The sequence below is a fragment of the Perca fluviatilis genome, chromosome 8, assembly GCF_010015445.1.
Source record: "Perca fluviatilis chromosome 8, GENO_Pfluv_1.0, whole genome shotgun sequence".
Classification (NCBI taxonomy): Eukaryota; Metazoa; Chordata; class Actinopteri; order Perciformes; family Percidae; genus Perca; species Perca fluviatilis.
In genome coordinates, this window is record NC_053119.1 from 35,159,187 (window position 1) to 35,179,101 (window position 19,915).

Sequence of the window (19,915 nt, forward strand, 5' to 3'; positions counted from 1 at the left end):
CTGTTAGATGATTACAAAGGAACTGTCATCTTAGACTAAGTCCATGTAATTAAACAGCGGTCAAACTTAAAATTCTGTGGGCGCTTGCATAGCTCAGTTGGTGGAGTGGGCGCCCTTATGTAGAGGTTTACTCCTCGATGCAGCGGGCCCAGGTTCGACTCTGACCTGTGGCCCTTTGCTGCATGTCATTCCACCTCTCTCTCCCCTTTCATGTCTTCAACTGTCCTGTCGAATAAAGGTCTAAAAATGGCCAAAAAAGTAATCTTAAAAAAAAAAGACATGCTGAACATATCCAAACTGAAACCACGTCCTGGTATTGTTACAGGTGGGCTTTGACTTCAAAGTGATTCAATCCTTTTCAGACTTAGTTGTTACTGAGAATAAATGCTGACATGTTGTTAAGTTTAGTACAAATGCTTGGATGAATAACTGCAGAAATTCAACAAATGAGAAATAGTTTGCACATGTACCGTATCTCACAAAAGTGAGTACACCCCTCACATTTTAGCAAATATTTCATTATATCTTTTAATGGGACAACACTGAAGAAATGACACTTTGGTACAATGTAAAGTATTACGTATACAGCTTGTATAACAGTGTAAATGTGCTGTCCCCTCAAAATAACTCAACACCCAGCCATTAATGTCTAAACTGCTGGCAACAAAAGTGAGTCCACCCCTATGTTAAATTCCCATAGAGGCAGGCAGATTTTTATTTTTAAAGGCCAGTTATTTCATGGATCCAGGATACTATGCATCCTGATAAAGTTCCCTTGGCCTTTGGAATTAAAATAGCCCCACATCATCACATACCCTTCACCATACCTAGAGATTGGCATGGGGTACTTTCCATAAAATCATCTCTCAATGCAAATCAAACTAGCTATTAGGCTAAATGACATTAAACCATGCCAATCTCTAGGTATGGTGAAGGGTATGTGATGATGTGGGGCTATTTTAATTCCAAAGACCAAGGGAACTTTATCATCTGCCTGCCTCTATGGGAATTTAACATAGGGGTGTACTGACTTTTGTTGCCAGCAGTTTAGACATTAATGGCTGTGTGTTGAGTTATTTTGAGGGGACTGCACATTTACACTGTTATACAAGCTGTAAACTTAATACTTTACATTGTAGCAAAGTGTCATTTCTTCAGTGTTGTCCCATTAAAAGATATAATGAAATATTTACTAAAATGTGAGGGGTGTACTCACTTTTGTGAGATACTGTATTACGTATTTTTTTTTTATTTTTTTAAGATTATCTTTTTGGCATTTTTAGGCCTTTATTATTGACAGGACAGCTTAGACTTGAAGGTGGAGAGAGAGGAGGGGGAATGATAAGCAGCAAAGGGCTGCAGGTCGGAAGCGAACCCGCGGCCGCTTCGTCCAGGACTGAGCCTCTATATGTGGGCGCGCGCTGTTCCAGGTGAGCGACCCAGGCGCCCAATGTATTACGCTTTTAAAGAAAAATGTAACATTTACAGTTTTTTTCAGTCGCTTTGGTACGTTTCTCAGATCAGAATTGAAATTTTCAAAACTACCTGTTCAATCTTTACATCATTGTGTCACTTGTGCACATCAAAAAAGCTGTTTCTCATTTCTTTGAACAAGTTGCAAATGCTTTGGTACAGCGAAGCAAATGATGATGTAGAATTCTCTGCTCTTTCCTACATTATCAATTGCTTATGTCATGTTGATCAAAATGTATTATAATGGGTCTCTGTTGAATAGTCTCTCCCCCCACAACATTTAGGCATTAGTTCATAGCATAAGTCTTCACATGCAAAATGGTTGAACATGTTGTCATAATATGTCAAGCATATTTCTATACATTTCAATTAGAATTTTTTTCTAAATCTGTTCTGAATTGGTAAATTGCTCCCAGGTGAATCTTGACTTTCTCTAATGAAGGTGCATCTCATGAACCATAAACTGGCACGTATATATATATATATATATATATATATATATATATAGCCGGAGCACAACACAATGTTACAATGTCTGACAATGGAAGGACAAGGAATTGGACGGGGTCAACAGCCAGAGAGAAGAAGGAAGACTGCACTGTAATTCCTACAGCACTGCATGTACAGTTTTCCCTAAGGAGATGTCCTATGTTCACATTTCTACTTTTGTTTTTTTCTTTTTTTTTTGTGCTATGCAGTGCTGTCTTTTCCTTTCTGTATCGCAATGACATGGTCTGTCAACAAATTACAGTACAAACAGTAAAAAGCGTAAATGTGAATCTTGTCCAGCCTCTTACGTCAAAGTCCCACATACACTAAGGTGTAACCTACAATTTACAATAATTGTCATCAAAAACACAATCCCTCCAGAGTACACTGTTATATTGACAACATGACTAAGCAATTTGACCGTACGGTAATCCATAGTGTTTTGCTATTTGTAGGAATTGTTTTGAGAAATGCACTAACTGTTTTGCAAATGCCAAGATGATTCGAGAAATGTACACCGACAAGGAAAAACTGTAAGTTTCCTTACCTTACCTCCTCTCTGTTAACAGTATTCACCAATTCTGTTAAAAAAAAATCTGTTGTTAGAGTATGTGTAAAAACAAGATTCAGTCAACAAATGTTTCTATTCACATAACTTATTTCTTAAATAATATTTATAAAATGGCCTTAAGTTTAAGAAAAAAGTGTTACCACAAGCATGAACTCCCAGATCTTTAGTGCCACACTCTGTGTCCACAAGTAGCTTTTATATTAAACTCGGTTTTGATGACACAGCTAAAGTTAAATCGACATCATGTGGTATTCATACCAAATTTGGTGAGACAGATTTATAGAAAGAAAATTTATTATCTCATGTTTCAGGTTTAATTTCTTTTGACCACGTCTTGGTCTTTGCTTACACATTACATCAATAAAAGTTTGCTGTAGGCTATTTTTAAAGTACAAGTTGTATAAGCCTTTTTGGTAACCTTTATAATAGGTAGCACTTCATAATAACTACAAACTATGAAGCATCAGTTAAGTATTAGTAAATACTTAATGCATCATTTATAAAGCATTTTTGTTACATTATTACACATTAGTATGTAAATATGAAGACAGTTATAAATGTTAACTGTAAGGGTTTCTCACTTAAGATGAGGTCACACGAAATACTTAACTTCCAACAAGTAATTACCTGAATTAATCATGAATTTCAGTATTAATAAAACATCTATTAACACACCCAATACCCATTAGTGCATGTCAAAATCATATGTATAAATACATGCATACATGTTCATCTTTTTAATCATTTAATCATTTACTTACACTTTCTTGTGAACCATCGACAGCTCCATAATTGGTTTGTAATTAATCAAGGCCCGAGCACTGACATTGGCGGGGGCGTAGGCCTTATTGAAATTGCTCGTGATTAGTATGAGGGCCTGAGCACCTACAGCGTGTGGTCTTCTGGAGCACCACAGGGAGATGGTCTCTAGCTCTGGGTGATTATAACGTTTACTCTAACTTCATTTACCTTTTCTAACTTTTTTTCTCAAATCTTCCATCTGATTCAATGTGTGTGTGTGTGTGTGTGTGTGTGTGTGTGAGACAGCACTGGATGTACCTAATATTCTGAGTAACATTGCTAAACTTAGAGCCGTCGTTTTGCAATGTGAACTTGAGAAGATCATTCGTGGTTTTATATCATCCCGGCTTGATTACTCCGTGAGTAGCAAGGCGTCCCAGGACCGTCTAAAACTGGTCCAGAACTCTGTTCCTAGGTTGTTGACCAGGTCCAGCAGGATGTCGCACATCACTCCTGTCTTATCCATGTTACACTGGCACACACACACACACACACACACACACACACACACAGTGTTTAAGCAAAAAAAAAATTGGGTGACACCCTATTGCAAAATGGGTAAGGTAAAGGTAAATATGAGAGTAAAGAGAAAAAGGAGTCTCATTATGAGGTCTGTGTCTATGAAGATAGTGTGTGACAGATTCGGAGAATGGACAGGTGCACATTTGAAATCCTGGGAGAAATGTGGATTTCCAGTAATGGCAGTTTGAATCAGATGGAAGATTTGAGAAAGAAGTTAGAAAAGGTAAATGAAGTTAGAGTAAACGTTATAATCACCCAGAGCTAGAGATCATCTCCCTGTGGTCCTCCAGAAGACCACACGCTGTCGGTGCTCAGGCCCTTATACTAATCACGAGCAATTTCAATAGAACCTACAGTGCTCGGGCCTTGATTAATTACAAACCAATTATGGAGCTGTCGATGGTTCACAAGAAAGTGTAAGTAAATGATTAAATGATTAAAAAGATGAACATGCATGCATGTATTTATACATATGATTTTGAAATGCACTAATGGGTATTGAGTGTGTTAATAGATGTTTTATTAATACTGAAATTCATGATTAATTCAGGTAATTACTTGTTAGAAGTTAAGTTTTTTGTGTGACCTCATCTTAAGTGAGAAACACTTACAGTTAACATTTATAACTGTGTTCATAGTTACATACTAATGTTTAATAATGTAGGAACAATGCTTTATAAATGATGCATTAAGTATTTACTAATACTTAACTGATGCTTCATAGTTTGTAGTTATTATGAAGTGCTACCTATTATAAAGGTTACCAAAAAGGCTTATACAACTTGTACTTTAAAAATAGCCTACAGCAAACTTTTATTGATGTAATGTGTAAGCAAAGACCAAGACGTGGTCAAAAGAAATTAAACCTGAAACATGAGATGATAAATTCTCTTTCTATAAATCTGTCTCACCAAATTTGGTATGAATACCACATGATGTCGATTTAACTTTAGCTGTGTCATCAAAACCGAGTTTAATATAAAAGCTACTTGTGGACACAGAGTGTGGCACTAAAGATCTGGGAGTTCCTGCTTGTGGTAACACTTTTTTCTTAAGCTTAAGGCCATTTTATAAATATTATTTAAGAAATAAGTTATGTGAATAGAAACATTTGTTGACTGAATCTTGTTTTTTACACATACTCTAACAACAGATTTTTTTTTAACAGAATTGGTGAATACTGTTAACAGAGAGGAGGTCAGGTAAGGAAACTTACAGTTTTTCTCAGTCGCTTTGGTACATTTCTCGAATCATCTTCGACATTTGCAAAACAGTTAGTGCATTTCTCAAAACAATTCCTACAAATAGCAAAACACTATGGATTACCGTACGGTCAAATTGCTTAGTCATGTTGTCAATATAACAGTGTACTCTGGAGGGATGTTCGTTTTGATGACAATTATTGTAAATTGTAGGTTACACCTTAGTGTATGTGGGAGTTTGATCGCAAGAGACTGGACAAGATTCACATTTACGCTTTTTACTGTTTGTACTGTAATTTGTTGACAGACCATGTCATTGCGATACAGAAAGGAAAAGACAGCACTGCATAGCACAAAGAAAAAAAGAAAAAAAAGTTGCACAATGATGTAAAGAATGAACAGGTAGTTTTGAGAATTTCAATTTTGATCTGAGAAACGTACCAAAGCGACTGAGAAAAACTGTAAATGTTACATTTTTCTTTAAAAGAGTAATACATTGGGCGCCTGGGTAGCTCACATGGAACAGCGCGCGCCCACATATAGAGGCTCAGTCCTGGATGCAGCGGCCGCGGGTTCGCTTCCGACCTGCAGCCCTTTGCTGTGTATCATTCCCCCTCCTCTCTCTCCGCCTTCAAGTCTAAGCTGTCCTGTTAATAATAAAGGCCTAAAAATGGCAAAAAAATAATCTTAAAAAAATAAATTAAAAAAGCGTAATACATGTGCAAACTATTTCTCATTCATTGAATTTCTGCAGTTATTCATCCAAGCATTTGTACTAAACTTAACAACATGTCAGCATTTATTCTCAGTAACAACTAAGTCTGAAAAGGATTGAATCACTTTGAAGTCAAAGCCCACCTGTAACAATACCAGGACGTGGTTTCAGTTCGGATGTGTTCAGCATGTCTTATTTTTTTTTTATTTTTTTTTAAGATAATTTTTTGGGGCATTTTTAGGCCTTTATTCGACAGGACAGTTGAAGACATGAAAGGGGAGAGAGAGGTGGAATGACATGCAGCAAAGGGCCACAGGTCAGAGTCGAACCTGGGCCCGCTGCATTGAGGAGTAAACCTCTACATAAGGGCGCCCACTCCACCAACTGAGCTATGCAAGCCCCCACAGAATTTTAAGTTTGACCGCTGTTTAATTACATGGACTTAGTCTAAGATGACAGTTCCTTTGTAATCATCTAACAGACATCAGCCGCCACCATGAGTACGGACTCAGAGATGGCCATTTATGGCAAAGCTGCCATTTACCTTCGGAAGCCAGAAAGGGAGAGAATTGAGGCTCAAAGTGCACCATTTGATGCCAAGACTGCCTGCTACGTGGCCGATAAGCAAGAACTGTACTTGAAGGCAAAAATTCTCAAGAAAGATGGTGACAAAGTCACCGTCGAAATCCTGACCACTAATGAGGTTGGTATCATGAAGTCAGACTCAACAGGCAATTCATATGATCAGTTCTCATTGTGACAAATGTCCTGTTTCAGGAGAGGACAGTTAAAGAAGCTGACGTCTATCCAATGAACCCTCCCAAGTATGACAAGATTGAGGACATGGCCATGATGACCCATCTCAATGAAGCCTCTGTGCTGTATAACCTCAAAGAGCGTTATGCAGCATGGATGATCTACGTAAGACAATCTGCCTAATGAGAAAAGAGAACTATTGTGAATTGCTAAACTTGGAGGAAACATAGAGTTAACTGTTGAATCTCTATGATCACTTTCAGACCTACTCTGGGTTGTTCTGTGCCACTGTGAACCCCTACAAGTGGCTCCCAGTGTACGATGCTGAATGTGTAGCTGCCTATAGAGGCAAGAAGCGTATGGAGGCTCCACCCCACATCTTCTCTGTCTCTGACAACGCTTTTCAGTTCATGCTTACTGGTAAGTCATTACCAAAACAATTTATCAGTATATGAGGTTTCTGTTGCAGTAAAACACAGTAAATGATTTTGTTTTTTATTTAACAGATAGGGAGAACCAGTCTATCTTGATCACGTGAGTTTGTTACATTAACATTTGTAGACTTTGTTAAACATAGTTAAATATCTTGATCAAGTTCTTACTATAAGTCTGTGTCTATACCTAGTGGAGAATCTGGTGCTGGAAAGACTGTGAACACCAAGCGTGTCATCCAGTACTTTGCAACAATCGCAGTTGGTGGAGTAAAGAGGGATGCATCAAAGGTATGTTACTTTATGCTGAGTACAATTCAGGGTTCTTATGTATGAAATGTTTTTCCAGGGTAGAAAAATAGTTATTTTCTCATAGCAATTCTAAACCTGGATTATAGGGGTCATTGGAGGATCAGATTATTGCAGCCAATCCCCTGCTGGAGGCCTATGGTAATGCCAAAACTGTGAGGAATGACAACTCTTCTCGTTTTGTAAGTATGGAACGATTTCTACACATGAGAGAGGTCTAGTCACAGATTGTCAATGTGGAGGGAAATTAAAAATCCATTGTTCCAAACAGGGTAAATTCATCAGAATCCATTTCGGCGCAACTGGCAAACTGGCTAGTGCTGATATTGAGACATGTAAGTAATAATACTCACAGTACATACAAATGACTGGAAATGAGAATTGGCCAGACTGTAATTTATGAACAATATTTGTAGATCTGCTGGAGAAGTCTAGAGTGACATTCCAGCTTCCTGATGAAAGAGGCTACCACATCTTCTATCAGATGATGACTGCACACATACCTGAGCTGATTGGTAAGGAGAGCAAGAGCACATCGTTTTACCTGTTTTCATATGGAACAAATGTGACGTTTTCACCATTTTTTGATCTCCAGATATGGCACTCATCACCACCAACCCCTACGACTTCCCCATGTGTAGCATGGGTCAGATCAGTGTGGCCAGCATTGATGACAAAGTTGAGCTGGAAGCCACAGATGTGAGTGATCTCCACTTCATAGTATTTAAAATATGTTTGCATTAAATGCAACATAAAAATTCCCTTTGCACTTTACTAAAATGATTATGTTTTGTGTGGACCTCTTTTGAACCCAGAACGCCATTGATATCCTGGGCTTCATTAATGAAGAGAAGATGAGCATCTACAAGTTGACTGGTGCTGTGCTCCACCATGGTAACATGAAGTTCAAGCAGAAGCAGCGTGAGGAGCAGGCTGAGCCTGATGGCACAGAGGGTGAGTGTTCAATGTCAGCTCAGAGTGAATAGATTGGGAACAACAGAAATAAATCACACTGGTGTCTGTTTACATCATGATGGTAAATCTCTGAACTATTTGCAGAGGCTGACAAGGTTGCTTACTTGCTGGGTCTGAACTCCGCTGACATGCTCAAGGCTATTTGCTTTCCCAGAGTGAAGGTCGGAAATGAGTTTGTCACCAAGGGACAGACTGTACCTCAGGTAAACATGAATTATCAATATCCTACTATTTATAAACAGATTAGTTATGTTAGTTCTACTAAAATAATGTAGCACGTTTTTTTTTTTAAATAAAATACCATGGTAGTGTTCAATATACCAAATTGATACTTTGGAAGACTTTTACACGTTGAATACTAAATGCATAATGTAGAATAAGTCTAGGACAATCCTAGATGTAATTTTAAATTTTTAGATCTTTTGTATTATTTATATGACAGTTGAGGAGGCCATTCAAACCATGTCTGTTTAAAACAGGCCGATTGCTTGGCCTGTGGTGTTGGTGCTTGCAGCTTTCTTGAGAACTGCACATACAATCAACGTAATGCTCACACTGTGCTTCCTTGGGTCCTGAGCAATACACCTGCCATGACATAGTTGCGTCACATACCCAAGCCTCGTCTACTCACGGTCAGAAACACATTTGAAATACACTGGTTCAGGGGGGAAATCAGAGAAGAGAAAACTCATTAGGCAAGTTAGGCAACTGCCTGGCGGCCAAACGTAAAAGGGCCCCAGACAGCTGTAATTCTAACTCATTGTACCCAGAAATAACTTACAAAGCACTAAAAGAAATATGCAACATAACTGTATAGTACTGACTTACTTCCATTCAGAGGAAAACATTGTACTGCTACATTTACCTGCTGCCAGGAGGTAGAGAGGCTTTGCCCGGTCAGGCATCGCGATAACGTTATCTTCTGCCTTTTGCTTAGAAGTGGTGAATTTACCGCTCACAATAATTTAAATACGATACAGTGTCTGGTTTTGGTTTGATATCTATTGTCGGCAAGAAATGTTGTTAGCAACATGTATGCTATTTTTTGAGTTTCCTCTTAGCAAAGTTCTCACTATGGGAGTTAATCAAAGTGTGAGGGCCGTCTTGGTTCATCCTGGTTCAGACTACGGAGCCTGTTTTTGTTGAATTACCCTCGGCTACAGTAGTTTGCACGCATTAGCTCAGAGGGCTAACTTGGCTTCCTTACTTTGTTAGATCTCTTCTTTCTAAACATAGAAGAGTCTGTTTTTATCCGTACAAAAGCGTGCTGCATGTTACGTATTTTGCGCATTTGGTTCACCACATTCAACGGACGGACTGATTGACTCAGAAATTCCTGCCTTTATTAGACAGATTAGAAAGAAATTCAAAATGCCAGTAATCCATGATTTTACAAAAAGGCTTGACTGACGTTATTCAAATCACAACCTTGTTTTTATTCAGGTGAATAATTCAGTGACTGCCCTGGCCAAGGCTATCTATGAGAGGATGTTCTTGTGGATGGTCGTTCGTATTAACCAGATGTTGGACACTAAACAAGCAAGACAGTTCTACATTGGTGTCCTGGATATTGCTGGTTTTGAAATCTTTGACGTAAGCTTCATTTCAAACAACTCAGAAGGTGATACTTTTCATGACAGAATCAGTCTTATTGCCCTGCGAGAGATCATATTGATTATTTGTCCCGTCACAGTTCAACACCTTGGAACAGCTGTGCATCAACTTCACCAATGAGAAACTGCAACAGTTCTTCAACCACACCATGTTTGTCCTGGAGCAAGAGGAGTACAAGAAGGAGGGTATTGTCTGGGATTTCATTGACTTTGGCATGGACTTGGCTGCCTGCATTGAGCTCATTGAAAAGGTAATCAATTAATTTGGTGATTATATATAATTGTTTTTAATTTGACTTAATGGATCACTTAATGAAAAACTTCTTGCCACTTGTTTAAGCCTATGGGAATCTTCTCCATCCTTGAAGAGGAGTGCATGTTCCCCAAGGCCACAGACACATCCTTCAAGAACAAGCTGTATGACCAGCATCTTGGCAAATCTAAAGCATTTGAGAAGCCTAAGCCCGCCAAAGGCAAGGCTGAAGCCCACTTCTCCCTAGTGCACTATGCTGGTACTGTGGACTACAATGTTATTGGCTGGCTGGACAAGAACAAGGATCCATTGAATGGCTCTGTCGTTCAGCTCTACACAAAATCCTCAGTGAAAGTGCTGGCTATCTGCTTCCCTCCTGTTGTTGAGGGTACGATAGTAACTACAGTAAAATGAAACATTTTTTAAGGTTATAATGGAAATGTAATTTAAGGTTATAATGTATATTTGTTCATGTAAATTGTCTACTTTAAATTATCAACAGAAACTGGTGGCAAGAAGGGAGGCAAGAAGAAGGGTGGTTCTATGCAGACTGTGTCTTCACAGTTTAGGGTAAGGCAAACCTATTGTGTGTGTATATATATATATATTTAAAATTTTAAACTTATCTTATACTGTATATATATCAGTTTATGTTCAAACTCACAATTGTTACATGTCATGATAAGACTCCCCATTTTGGATCTACAGGAGAACTTGGGGAAGCTGATGACTAACTTGAGGAGCACCCATCCTCACTTTGTGCGCTGCCTGATTCCCAATGAGTCAAAGACTCCAGGTAGATAGAGAACATAATCTCAAGAGATTATTTGAGGAGAGGTTTTGTTTGTTAATATGGTTTACTTAAATTTGTGCTACCATTTCTTCAAAGAATTAATTAAATTAAATGTATTTTTACAGGTCTGATGGAGAACTTCCTGGTCATCCACCAGCTCAGGTGTAACGGTGTGCTGGAGGGTATCAGAATCTGCAGAAAAGGTTTCCCCAGCAGGATCCTCTACGCTGACTTCAAGCAGAGGTATCACTGGATATTTTAAGAGAATTTTGATACAGATTATTAAAAAAAAAATGATCACACTGACTATTGACTCTTATAAAACTCAAGGTACAAGGTGCTGAATGCCAGTGTCATCCCCGATGGCCAGTTCATTGACAACAAGAAGGCTTCAGAGAAGCTGCTTGGGTCAATTGATGTTAATCACGACGAGTACAAATTCGGACACACCAAGGTAAACACCTGGCTTTCCTTATTTAACTGACGAATAATGACCGAGGTTAGGTTATTCAGTCCAGTGTGTCTGCATGACACATTCTGTTAATTATATAGCAGAATATGTCAAAAGTACTTACGTGATTGTAGAGTTTGATGCCAAGGAACAAGTGATATAGTGTTAGTATAGAGGCAGAGAAGCCTGCAAGTGGCCATTTATAAAACACCTTTGACTTAAAACCCCTGAACCATGTGAGGAAGGTGAAAATCTTTTTAAGTTTTTCTTTTTCAGGGTGTGAAGTATTCACCATCTGAGTTTATTCTAAATTCATTTTTATTTTTTGTTTGATTAGGTGTTCTTCAAGGCCGGTCTGCTGGGTGTCCTTGAGGAGATGAGAGACGAAAAACTGGCAACTCTGGTCACCATGACTCAGGCTTTGTGCCGTGGTTACATCATGAGAAGAGAGTTTGTGAAGATGATGGAGAGGAGGCATGTTGAAAACAGCTCATTCTGAATGATGGTACGAAAAATCAATAACAATATTGTCCCTAACAGCTACTTCTTGTCCGCAGGGAAGCCATATATACCATCCAGTACAACATCCGCTCATTCATGAATGTCAAACACTGGCCATGGATGAAGGTGTACTACAAGATCAAGCCTCTGCTGAAGAGTGCTGAAACTGAGAAGGAGCTGGCAAATATGAAGGAGAACTATGATAAGATGAAAACTGACTTGGCTGCTGCCCTGGCCAAGAAGAAGGAACTGGAGGAGAAGATGGTGTCCCTTCTGCAGGAGAAGAATGATCTGCAGCTGCAAGTAGCATCTGTAAGTACACGTCGACAGACAGTTGTGCTTTTCATGTTTTTCAAAGTTGATGTGCTAACTTCTCTTTTCCTAAAAATTAACTAGGAAACAGAGAATCTGAATGATGCTGAAGAAAGATGTGAGGGACTTATCAAGAGTAAGATTCAGATGGAGGCCAAACTCAAAGAGACAACTGAGAGACTGGAGGATGAAGAGGAAATCAACGCTGAGCTCACTGCCAAGAAGAGAAAGCTGGAGGATGAATGCTCTGAGCTCAAGAAGGATATTGATGACCTGGAGCTTACCTTGGCCAAAGTGGAAAAAGAGAAACATGCCACAGAGAACAAGGTTCGTAAATAATAATCTGTCCATCAGATCAAGTACAATTATAATGATGACCGTTTAAAGACAAGATCTTTCTTGCACATTTAGGTGAAGAACCTGACTGAGGAGATGGCCTCTCAGGATGAGAGCATTGCTAAGCTGACCAAGGAAAAGAAAGCCCTTCAGGAGGCTCATCAGCAGACTCTTGATGACCTGCAGGCAGAGGAAGACAAAGTCAACACTCTGACCAAGGCCAAGACCAAGCTTGAGCAGCAAGTGGATGATGTAAGTTTACAAAGTCTCTTGGATTGGCAAAGCAGGATTCTTCTTGAATGTGATGGTTAAAAACTCATCTTATTTCTTAGCTTGAGGGTTCTCTGGAGCAAGAGAAGAAGCTCCGTATGGACCTCGAGAGAGCCAAGAGAAAGCTCGAGGGTGATCTGAAACTGGCCCAGGAATCCATCATGGATTTTGAGAATGACAAGCAGCAGTCTGATGAGAAGATCAAAAAGTAACTAAGTTTTTCAATTTGTACAACCATTCTTTTAAAAGAAATGTGATCAACTGCACGAACTCTATGTATTTTATCTAAACTTCTCACAGGAAGGACTTTGAAATCATTCAGCTCCTTAGCAAGATTGAAGATGAGCAGTCACTTGGTGCTCAGCTTCAGAAGAAGATCAAGGAGCTCCAGGTGACATATCACGTTACACAAAACATTTCTGCAAATGTTTCCAATTTTAGGTATTAAAAGTGAAAGTTTACTGAAAGACATCACATCTATATTCAACAGGCTGTATATTGAGGAACTGGAGGAGAATTTGAGGCTGAGCGTGCTGCTCGTGCCAAGGTTGAGAAGCAGAGAGCTGACCTCTCCAGGGAACTTGAGGAGATCAGTGAGAGGCTGGAGGAGGCCGGTGGTGCCACTGCTGCTCAGATTGAGATGAACAAGAAGCGTGAAGCCGAGTTCCAGAAGCTCCGTCGTGATCTTGAGGAGTCCACTCTGCAGCATGAAGCCACTGCTGCTGCTCTTCGCAAGAAGCAAGCTGACAGCGTTGCTGAGCTGGGAGAGCAGATCGACAACCTCCAGCGTGTAAAGCAGAAGCTTGAGAAGGAAAAGAGTGAATACAAGATGGAGATTGATGACCTCTCCAGCAACATGGAGAATGTCGCTAAAGCAAAGGTACACAATGCATTACATGCTATTTTATTAACTAAATAAGTATAGTAAATAATGTAATTCATTTTATAAATAAAATCTGATCACTGATCTCATCTATATTTACTCATTAGGGAAATCTTGAAAAGATGTGCCGTACTCTAGAGGACCAACTCAGCGAACTGAAGACCAAGAATGATGAAAATGTCCGTCAAATCAATGACTCAAATGCACAGAAAGCACGTCTCCTGACAGAAAATGGTATCTACAAGCTATCAGTTAATGATCTGTTGTGTATGTTATTGAGAAACGTGTCACAAACTAATGTATCGTGACATCTTTCACACAAGGTGAGTTCAGTCGTCAAGTTGAAGAGAAAGAAGCTCTTGTCTCCCAGCTGACCAGAGGCAAACAGGCATTCACACAGCAGATTGAGGAGCTGAAAAGACAGATTGAAGAGGAGGTTAAGGTAAGAAACTGTTAAGTAAGTTTGTATTGGTATTATTAGTTTAGGATTGTTGTAAATTCAATCATATGTCACCAGGCCAAGAATGCTCTTGCCCATGGACTGCAATCAGCCCGCCATGACTGTGATCTGCTGAGGGAGCAGTTTGAGGAGGAGCAAGAGGCCAAGGCTGAGCTGCAGCGTGGAATGTCCAAGGCCAACGGTGAGGTGGCTCAGTGGAGATCTAAGTATGAAACTGATGCTATCCAGCGCACTGAGGAGCTGGAGGAAGCCAAGTGAGTAACATTCAAACAATGCAATGGCGGCATTTTAATTTGGAGCAAACATTTTGCAACTCTGTTTTCATATGATCAGTCAGATCCATAAAAAACATGCTATTACCATAATAGCCCAAATAATAGGCTAATTAGAAATTTACCCCATTTTCCAAGACCTGTTATTTTGAAAAATACTCACTATGCTAAGAATATTATGTTTTTCAACAAATCACAAAGACACCAGTGTTATATCAGTAGGCTAAATTCAAAAAGAATACATGCTGTAGTAAAGACCCAAACATCTAGTACTTAAATGTAATATGAGCTGCACCTTCCGAGATACAATTTTCAGAAAAGTTATGATCGGGCCGAGACAGTGTTTGTATGTCGTATATGGATTTGCTAGCTGTTACATAATGTGTTATATAATTCCTATTACTAAGGCTTCAGGTAGCATAACAGTTTTTAGTTGGAAACAAATCTTTTGCTTTTTTCAAACAGGAAAAAGCTGGCTCAGCGTCTTCAGGAGGCTGAGGAGCAGATTGAGGCGGTGAATTCCAAGTGCGCTTCTCTTGAGAAAACCAAACAGAGGCTCCAGAGTGAAGTGGAGGACCTAATGATTGATGTGGAGAGGGCCAATGGGCTGGCTGCCAACCTGGACAAGAAGCAGAGGAACTTTGACAAGGTAGCATTGTTAACTTTGTGTGGCCAAGCCATACAAACAATAATCACGCATTGCCAGACTAGCTAGTCCACACATGATTCCGGGATGGGAGAGAAACGTGCTCTGGTTTATTGGTATTTCTTTAAACCAATCAAGATCGTCTTGGGTGGCGCTAAGTAACACAATGACGGTTCCTCTGCAAAATAGCCTCAGGAAGGAAGTTGTTTTGGTGGAACATGCGTACGTTCAAAAGTCGTTTTAGTTGTGCACCTCAGATTGGACAGATAGTCAAGCTAGCTGTCTGGATTTACCCTGCGGAGATATGAGGAGCAGTTAATCATAGTCCTCTAAAAAGAGGAACGTCATCGATGCAGACTACACAAACAATGAAATATGTATGTATTGTATTTGTCTTCATGTTGTTAAATAACCAACTTAACTGTGTTCTTCAGGTGTTGGCAGAGTGGAAACAGAAGTACGAGGAGGGTCAGGCAGAGCTCGAGGGAGCCCAGAAGGAGACTCGTTCTCTCAGCACTGAGCTGTTCAAGATGAAGAACTCTTATGAGGAATCTCTGGATCAGCTGGAGACCATGAAGCGTGAAAACAAGAACCTGCAACGTGAGTTCTACATTATGTAGCAGTTACACTGTATTCAACAAGTGTATTTCATAGACTGTATTCAACACGTTAGAATAAAGTGCTTATATTTTATGTTTTAAGGCTTAACAATATAAAAAAAATGTATCTCTCTGCAGAGGAGATCTCAGATCTGACTGAACAGATTGGTGAGACTGGCAAGAGCATCCATGAGCTGGAGAAGTCCAAGAAGCAGGTGGAGACCGAGAAGGCTGAGATCCAGACAGCTCTTGAAGAGGCTGAGGTACATTTTCTTCTGGTTTATAAAAGTAACTGTGTGCACATCCCACCTTCTGGCAGGTGCAGGACAAATGAAAATACTTAAAACGAAAATAATATAATGTCCGCAACACTGCTTTAAACTCCCATATTTAATATAAAAATGCAACGTTTCGACCCAGCTGGGTCTTCTTCAGGCAAAGAAGAAGACCTGAAGAAGACCCAGCTGGGTTGAAACGTTGCATTTTATTTTATTAAATATGGGAGTTTAAAGCAGTGTTGCGGACATTATATTATTTACATTTTCTTCTGGTGACATCTTCTGAAAAAAATCTAAATCATGGACAAATACACTTTAAAAAGGTTTGAAGCAGAAATTAATATTTTATTCTTTGATATCATCAGGGAACTCTGGAACACGAAGAGTCTAAGATCCTGCGTGTCCAGCTGGAGCTCAACCAGATTAAGGGTGAGGTGGACAGGAAGCTGGCAGAGAAAGATGAGGAGATGGAGCAGATCAAGAGGAACAGCCAGAGGGTGATTGACTCCATGCAGAGCACTCTGGATTCTGAGGTCAGGAGCAGAAACGATGCCCTGAGAATCAAGAAGAAGATGGAGGGAGACCTGAATGAGATGGAGATTCAGCTGAGCCACGCCAATCGCCAGGCCGCTGAGTCCCAGAAGCAGCTGAGGAATGTGCAGGCACAGCTGAAGGTATTGTTAGACACAGAGTTGTTGCACAGACTGTGATCAGTACAGGTAGATTTTGGCATTCATGTGAATACTTTCCTGATATTTTTTCACTAGGATGCACAAATGCACCTTGATGATGCTGTCAGAGCACAGGAGGAATTCAAGGAACAAGCTGCTATGGTGGATCGCAGGAACGGTCTGATGGTAGCTGAAATCGAGGAGCTTAGAGTTGCTCTGGAACAGACAGAGAGAAGTCGGAAAATTGCTGAGCAGGAGCTGGTGGACGCCAGTGAGCGTGTTGGACTTCTGCACTCTCAGGTGAAAAAGCCCAATTTTTTCTTCAATAATTCTAAAATCTAATGACATTTTAAAAGGGAACTATTATATATCATTTTTAAGTTCATATTTGTATTTTGTGTTTGTACTAGGACATGTTTATATGCTTTCATGTTCAAAAAACCCTTTCTCAAACTGCCCATTGCTGCTGCACCTGTATCCACCCTGTCTAAAGGCTCTGACACACCAACCCGACGACCGACCGTCGGCAGAAAAGGCAGTCGGACTGATCAGTCTCCCCGAGTTGGTCAAAAAAGTGCCTCGGAACACACCGAAGCGATGCCGACTTGAGCGTACGTTCAGAGCGTGCGCAAGATGTAATACGTCTCCATAACAGCAGGCGCCGCTAATCTGTATTGTCGCCCAAAAAATGAAAACTGGCAGCTGATTGGACGAATGCGTCACATGGACTAGCTGACAGGCTGGCAGAAATGACCAACATTGGCCGCCAAGATTACAGCTATCTAGCGTTAGCATGCAGCTACTTAATAGTTAGCAGTAGCCTATGCTAACGTTAGATTGTAATGGAACAAAGCAGCACTTTTTACTGTTAAAAATCGCAGATAAATGTTTCTGAACCAAACACTACCCAATCAGACATGTTTCAGCAGTAATGTGACCAGAAATTGTGGAGAATTTAACAACATGGGCAGCCAAGATGACATCTTTTACTGCTGTTAGCATGTAGCTACTATAGTTAGCTAGCAGTGGACACTAATAGAATATAGCAGCACTTTCTACAGTCAAAAATCCGGATAAAGGCCTTTAAACCAAATACTAGCCAGAAATGTTTCAGGAGTAATGTGAGCTGGAATTGGGGAGAATTTAACAACATTGGCAGCCAAGAGTACATCTTTTACTGCCGCTAGCATGTAGCTACATGCGACAATGTTAACACCGCAGTAGCTTAAAAAAATCACTCACAGTAGTTCCTGCCTGGAGCAGACGGCCAATCCCATGTCCAGTAGAAGGCCGGCTAAGTGTTTTGTGACACTTAGCCATAGAGTAGAAAAAACTGTTGAAACCGGAGTGTTCAGAACATTTGGAAAACTGAATTAGCTCACGGGATTTCTCTTAAATACGTTTACCTCATTATTTGAATGTTTAACATGAAATCCGACATTATAACATTGCAGATATGACAGAAAATACGGAAAAAAGCATAAGTGTCCGCTTTAAATAATACGGGAAAATCAAGATGACTAAAGTGCCTTTTCTGCCTTTTAGAACACAAGCCTTCTGAACTCCAAGAAGAAGCTTGAGTCTGACCTGGTCCAGGTCCAGGGTGAAGTGGACGACACTGTTCAGGAAGCAAGGAATGCAGAGGAGAAGGCCAAGAAGGCCATCACTGATGTGGGTTTGCGTTTTAATTGTTCTCACTTTTACTCCAATGTGTTTTTTCAAGACATAATTACAGCACCATTATGTAATTATCTTTAAATAACGGCTTCAAAATCATCTTTATGCTACACTGATTTACAATGGGGAGAATGGGGCCACTAAATAACATGTTATGCTGCCTCCTCTAGGCTGCTATGATGGCTGAGGAGCTGAAGAAGGAGCAGGATACCAGCGCTCACCTGGAGAGGATGAAGAAGAACCTGGAGGTCACTGTTAAGGACCTGCAGCACCGCCTGGATGAGGCTGAGAACCTGGCCATGAAGGGTGGCAAGAAGCAGCTCCAGAAACTTGAGTCCAGGGTAGGAAAAAAAGAAAGAATTTGCAGAGCTCAACTTATAAAAAAAAAAAAAAGATGTATACTTATTTCATTATTGTTCATTGAAGGTGCGCGAACTGGAGGCAGAGGTTGATGCTGAGCAGAGACGCGGAGCAGATGCCATTAAGGGTGTCCGCAAATATGAGAGGAGGGTGAAGGAGCTCACCTATCAGGTACAGTCACTTTGATAGTTAACATGCAAATCAACTTAACATAATACAAAAAAATAATAATAAATAAACTTTAACAGACTGAGGAGGACAAGAAAAACGTTGCCAGGCTGCAGGATCTAGTTGACAAGTTGCAGCTCAAAGTCAAGGCGTACAAGAGGCAGGCTGAGGAGGCGGTAAGGACAATATATACATTTTCAACACTGAAAGCTTGATACTGTGGCAGATTTATTGCACAAAAAGTAGACCTTTAGTGAGATTTAAAAATGTCAATCTCTATGTTTTTTTTAGGAGGAGCAGGCCAACACTCATCTGTCCAAGTGCAGGAAGGTGCAGCATGAGCTGGAGGAGGCTGAGGAGCGCGCTGACATCGCAGAGTCCCAGGTCAACAAGTTGAGAGCAAAGAGCCGTGACTCTGGCAAGGTAAATATATACAGATCAGCTTTATGAAAATGTAACCAAATTAAATTCCTCCAACTGTAATTTATGTCTCACAATATTTTAGTCATGACTGAAAAAAATGACCATGATTCCCTTTAAGCCTCATATAATGAACAATGGAGAAAACTTTATGTATGATGTGTACAAAAAGTAATACTAATTTTAATTTTTTCCAGGGAAAAGACGCAGCTGAGTAAAGAACTTGAGCTGATGGGCTGTTTCTAATCATATAATATGATGTGAAATATACCACAATAAAAAAGATTTTGATTTTAAATGGAATTGTCTTTTTTTTTTTTATCTGTGTCCTCTCAGAGAGAGCAAACGTGAGCTAAACTAAATTTTACAATCTTTATTGCAATGGCTGGCTACAACATGAAGTACACTTCATTTTTATAGGGTCGGGGCTGTTTTAATGTCCAAAAAAAAAAATACAGTATATACCTGAGGTAACCATCTGTAATATTTGAGGTCTGTGGTATGGAAAACTAGTAAGTGTGCCCCCAATCTGCATGTATCGGCATTCAAAATAAATTCTCACTCTGAAGCTTTCTTTCAAGGCCAACAGTTTTGTATTTAAGAGTTCAATGAACCCTGGCATTCCAGTGAGTGCTCACTTCTGGACTTAATTAAAATGCATCCAGCTGCAGAATGTGACTATAGTGGAAACAGTGTCAGATAAAAAAT

General features: G+C 39.8%; 1 pseudogene; it reads left to right on the forward strand.

Annotated features, from left to right (window-relative positions):
• Window positions 1-6,551: 6,551 nt before the first annotated feature.
• LOC120564299 lies at window positions 6,552-19,237 on the forward strand (annotated as a pseudogene).
• The last annotated feature ends 678 nt before the right edge of the window (window positions 19,238-19,915 follow it).